Genomic DNA, 6,334 nt, shown 5'->3' with positions numbered 1-6,334 from the left:
CAGTATGCTAAATATTATAAGAAGGAGAAATGTTAACAAAATGAGAGGTAATTTACAAGGTAATATATATTTCAACATCATTATAACATGTGTTTCAATATGTGTGAACACACTTGAAGACATCTACAAAATTCAAATAAAGAAGACAATGAAAGTTCAGAAAGTTCAGGCTTTGGATTTCTGAATAGAAATCGTGTCTTAAGCCTCTTGTCTTATCACTGAATAGAAGTCAGTGATAAGACATATAATAACAGAGTAGAACTGTTAACATGACAAATAAAAAATAATCTTAACTAAGGTGGCAGCAACATAATAAGATAAATTATAGACTGTCCATAAAAGAAAATACAAAAATATATTTTTTCACAAATAAGCTGGACCTAACTTATAACTTATTTCAGAATAATTCACTTTTTATATTATGGAGAGTAAAAAAATATTATCACAGAAAACATATCTTATTTTAAAATTTCAAACATATGAATGCATACATATATCTCTTATATACAAAAAGACCTTGGGCATACAATGGAGTACTGCTTAGCAACAGAAAGGAACAAACTACTGATACATGTAACAATTTAGTTGAATCTTAAAAGCATTATCCTGAGTAAAAGACAAAAACCATATTGACCTTGTCGGAAAACAGATTACTCACTGTCAGGGGCTCACAGTAGGGGAAGGTTATGACTAAAGCAGCATCTTGAGGGAGTTTTTTGAGTAATGGAGCTATTCTGTTTCCTGATTATAGTGGTGTCACACTGAAGCCATGTATGTGTTAAAATCATACTGCCATACACCAAATAAAGTAAAAACTACTGTCAATTTAAAAAAAAATAATCATTGTATAAGTCAAGGTTCTCTAGAGAAACAGAAACAACAGGATGGTGTGTGTGTGTGTGTGTTACAAAGAATGGCTCACTTGATTATGGAGGACGACAAAACCAAAGCAGCAGTGTGAGCTGGCAATCTGGAGACCAGGGAGAGTCAATGGTACGGGTGAAATATGAAGACAGTCTGCTGAAGAATTTCCTTTTGTTCAAGGAGGCTGGTCTTTTTGTTCTATTCAGAACTTCAACTGCTTAGATAAGGCCCACTCACATTATGAAGAGCAATCTGTCTTACCCCCATTTCACCAGTTTGAACATTAATCCAACTCAAAATCACCCTTCATAAAATTAACCATCACAATCATGGAAGTCACATCCTTCAATAAGCAATGGAAAATTGATGGTGGAATGGAAAAAAGAAAAAGTAATATAACAAGTCACAGTCAAGCCAAGAAGCATTACAATCATAAATAAATTATTTTCATGTAATTTTCATGATTCTTATCATCTGACTTCAACATTTAAAGAGTATGTGATGGAAAAAAAATTTTTTAAACAGATTTTATTCACAAAACTTCATGATATTCTTTCACAATATTTTGTCTAGCTACTCATCTAATAATGTTAATTTAAAGTGTGCATGCTTAGTAGCTCAGTCGTATCTCACTGACCCCAGTCATGTCTGTAACCCCATGGACTGTATAGCCTGCCAGACTCCTCTGTCCATGGGATTTTCCAGGCAAGAATACTGGAGTGGGTTACCGTTTCCCACCCCAGGGGATCTTCCACCCAAGATCAAACCTGTGTCTCTTGTGTCTCCTGCATTGGCAGGTGGGTTCTTTACCACTGCACCGCCTGGAAGCCCATTAATTCTAAGGCAGTCTGTTAAGGAAATCTCTAATTTTTGAATCTTATCACAGATAGTCCTTGCATCACACAGTCCTTGCTTCACTATGTTAACTGAAACCATGCGTTTCAGAATCATGCAGAGGGAGACCACAGCTCCAGTATGCACAAGTTTCAGTTAACATGAGTGCTGTGTAAAGCAAGGACTGCCTGTATGTATTGACTGCGACAGATACAAAACAAACTGAAATATGTGTACCTGTTAGCAGTCCTGATACCACAAATAGCACTGCTGTCAGTCAAATGAGCTTCTAAAATTGCAAATCACTCTTGGGAAATTTCCAAACAAAACAAAGAACAGTATTTTTTTGGTTTTCATGGTGTTTGCATGCCTGGAAAATTTGGTATATATTAAAAATGTACAAAAAATACTTTATATGCATATCCCTAGATGCCTGTCTGGTAAACATCAGTAGCAACTGACAAACTCTTTCTTACATATTGTGATAAACAAAAATTCACCACAAATTACCAAAATGCTTCTAAAGAAGCAGAATACTCTCAAATGAAATCATCTCTTATAGCATTAAATGCATGCATCCTTAATTGCTTCAGTAGTGTCTGACTCTTTGCAACCCTATGGACTAGGGCCCTCCAGATTCCTCTGTCCATGGGATTCTCCAGGTAAGAATACTGGAGTGGATTAACAAATTGAAAGGTAAAAACCATATGATTATCTCAATAAATGCAGAGAAAGCCTTTGACAAAATTCAACACCCATTTATGATAAAAAAATTCTCCAGAAAGCAGGTATAAAAGGAGCAAACCTCAACATAATAAAAGTCATATATGATAAACCCACAGCAAACATTATCCTCAATGGAAACAAACTGAAAGCATTTCCTCTAAAGTCAGGAACAAGACAAGGGTGCCCAGTCTCACCACTACTATTCAACAGAGTATTGGAAGTTTTAGCCACAGCAATCAGAGAAGAAAAAGAAATAAAAGGAATCCAGATTGGAAAAGAAGTAAAACTCTCACTGTTTGCAGATGATATGACACTCTACACAGAAAACCCTACATATACTACCAGAAAACTGCTACAGCTAATCAATGAATATAGTAAAGTTGCAGGATATAAAATTAATACACAGAAATCCCTTGCATTCCTATACACTAACAATGAGAAAACAGAGAAATTAAGGAAACAATCCATTCACCATTGCAATGAAAAGAATAAAATACTTAGGAATAAATTTACCTAAAGAAACAAACTATAAAACACTGATGAAAGAAATCAAAGAGGACACAAATAGATAGAGAAATATACCATGTTCCTGGATCAGAAGAATCAATATAGTGAAAATGAGTATACTACCCAAAGCAATCTATAGGTTCAATGCAATCCCTATCAAGCTACCAATGGTATTTTTCAGAGAACTAGAACAAATAATTTCACAATTTGTATGGAAACACAAAAGACCTCAAACAGCCAAAACAATCTTGAGAAAGAAGAATGGAACTGGAAGAATCAACCTGCCTGACTTCAGACTATACTACAAAGCTACAGTCATTAAGACATTATGATACTGGCACAAAGACAGAAATATAGATCAGTGGAACAAAATAGAAAGCCCAGAGATGAATCCATGGATCTATGGACACCTTATCTTTGACAAAGCAGGAAAAAATATATAATGGGAAAAAGATCATCTCTTTAACAAGTGGTGCTGGGAAAACTGGTCAACTACCTGTAAAACAATGAAACTAGAAAGAACACTTTCTAACACCATACACAAAAATAAACTCAAAATGGATTAAAGATCTAAATGTAAGACCAGAATCAGTTCTAATGAGGTGGATGAAACTGGAGCCTATTATATAGAGTGAAGTAAGTCAGAAAGAAAGACACCAATACAGTATATTAATGCATATATATGGAATTTAGAAAGATGGCAATGATGACCCTATACCCTATATGTGAGACAGGAAAAGAGACACAGATATAAAGAACAGAATTTTGGACTCTGTGGGAGAAGGCAAGTGTGGAATGATTTGAGAGAATAGCATTGAAACATGCATATTACCATATGTAAAATAGATCACCAATCTAAGTTCAATGCATGAAACAGGGCACTCAAAGATGGTGCATTGGGACAACCCAGAAGGATGGGATGGGAAGTGAGGTAGGAGGGGGGTTTCGGATGGGGGGACACATGTACACCTGTGGCTGATTCATGTCAACGTATGGCAAAAACCACCACAATACTGTAAAGTAATTAGCCTCTGATTAAAATAAATTAATTAATTTTTTAAAAAAAGAATACTGGAGTGGGTTGCCATGCCCTCCTCCAGGGAATCTTCCCAACCCACAGATCGAACCCACAATCTCTTATGTCTGCCACATTGGCAAATGGGTTCTTTACCACTAGTACTACCTTGGAAGCCCCTTTTCTTATTGCTTCTTTACACCAAAACCAATAACCCCCATAAACTTGATTCTTAAGGTAATAAGAGGAGAATCATCAGGAGAGGCCATTGCCTTTAAAATAAACTAACCCAAGGACAGACATAGGAGAAAATGATGCCCTTGGAGTCATGCAGTAAGTTCATCCTGTGATTCAGCTCATGGGCAATAGATACACTGTCATTTTGTTTATTTTAAAATTTTGTTTGTAAACTCAATGTCCACAATACATTGCCAAGACAGTATAGCTCTGATCTGTGTAAATGTTTTGGTAACTCATTAAAATGACAATTCACTACTTCAGTTATGTTTCTGATAATATCATTCATTTTTAGATCATCCAATTAGTAAAAACAGTGGTGTCCTTGATTATAAGACACTGTCACTATTTCTGGAAAAAAATAAAGGAATGTGCTTCCCAATGATTGTTTATCACTTGATAATTACAGAGTCCTTGCAGCTATTCTCTATATTTCAAGAACTCCTATTTTTTTCCTCAGGATCCAGCAGTTTTTTGCTTTAATTTATTTTCCTCTTAAATACCTCCTGCTATTTAAGCAATAATTCCTTCTAAATCAATTGTTAGCAGCAGTTAATGACCGGTTGGTTAATTAATAGCTCAAAGCAAAGCTGAGGGTGTTCCCTGAGCTAACAAACCACCAGCCTCTAACTGGGGTATTATTGTTAATGTACCCTGTAATCACTGGCTTCTCAAACAGCCTCACTGCCACATATTATTCTTTTTTAACTAAAAAAGATGAGTTGAGTGGGAAATAGATGACAGCACTATGCAGTCACTCATAACACTATACCCATTTTGAAGTTATTTGCATGTTCAGCTTGATCCTTATTTCCACAGGATGTGCCAATAGGCAGGGGGATGAAATATCAGCCTGTACTGTTTAGGAAGCTCTTTTAACCACAGTGGTTTCCTCTCTTCAACCTCCAGTGCTCTAAGCCTGGTGTAGCTGCAGCAGCCTCATGGCATTCTGCGTCTTTTCTGTTCCAAAATTGTACTCTTAAGCACTGTGCTCCTGACAGTAGAAGCAGAGAAACTGTGCTGCACACTTCCTGCCTGATAAACATATGGCTTACTTACTGACACCAGATATGCCTTTTGTACAGCGAATAGAGAGGATATGTGCTTAATAATTAGTGCAAGAAACAACACATCAAGAGTCCTTCGTTCCTAACATTTCTGTCTTGTTCTGTGCAATCACAGGAAAGTGACTTAGCAAGTCTCTACTTCTTGTGCTAATAATTCTAACAATCAACCTAAATTAAAGAGAAGATGAGTATTCATCAGAAAAGAGTCTAGAGGAGCTATAAGGCCCTCAAATTGTGCCTTTTCTAGAAATATATTTATGAACATGTTGCATGAAAATAAATATCAAGTAGATATTTTGTGTTTCACTAAAGTAATGCTTTCATTTTTATATGTCTTCTTTTTTTATCAATTTCTTGAGAGAGGACTGGCAAGAAGCTTTTGGTTGTGTCATCCAATCCTCACTGTGTATCTATAACACAATGAGATACCAAGGGTGAATAATACTGTGAAGGGTTAGGATATGAATATTAGCTAACAGTTTTCCTTCTAGATTTCAGTGTAATGGACTATTGCTGGATAAAACAGGGTATTATGATGGAATCATAAATCTCAAACACCAACCTTAAGGATTTGCTGACAACATCATGACATGGTCTTTCATAGACAATAATGGAGGAGAAAGTTGATGAATTAAAAGGAAGGAAAAGTGTAGGCTATTCAAGAATAGGGAAGATTCTGAAGGGGAAAGACATGGGAGATACATAAACACTGGAGGAAAAAAAGATGAAAATGAAAGATACTATGAAATACACTTCCAGTAAAAGTCATGTGGTGTACTTATGCTTGTGAGAACCACAAATAATGCTCTCAGCTGAGTCACAAAGGAAATAAGAGTCGGAGTCCATGATCTCCAACAGGATTTCAAGCTTGGTTTGCAGGCAGTTGCCTAGATTGCTATTAAAGTTTACTCATTGGAGCTCCAGTCCATCTATATTTTAGTCTTTTCATGATTTCTAAAATTTCACTGTTCACTGAAACCGACTCGGATTCCCAGAATAAGCAAAACATATCCATTAATATTGAATACTCAACATGTTCGCGGTCTATAGAGATGATTAAAAACATAAAAGATTAAATTTGTTC

The sequence above is a fragment of the Bos indicus genome, chromosome 6 (assembly GCF_029378745.1).
Source record: "Bos indicus isolate NIAB-ARS_2022 breed Sahiwal x Tharparkar chromosome 6, NIAB-ARS_B.indTharparkar_mat_pri_1.0, whole genome shotgun sequence".
In the NCBI taxonomy this organism is placed as follows: domain Eukaryota; kingdom Metazoa; phylum Chordata; class Mammalia; order Artiodactyla; family Bovidae; genus Bos; species Bos indicus.
Note: the sequence above shows the minus strand (reverse complement) of the source record.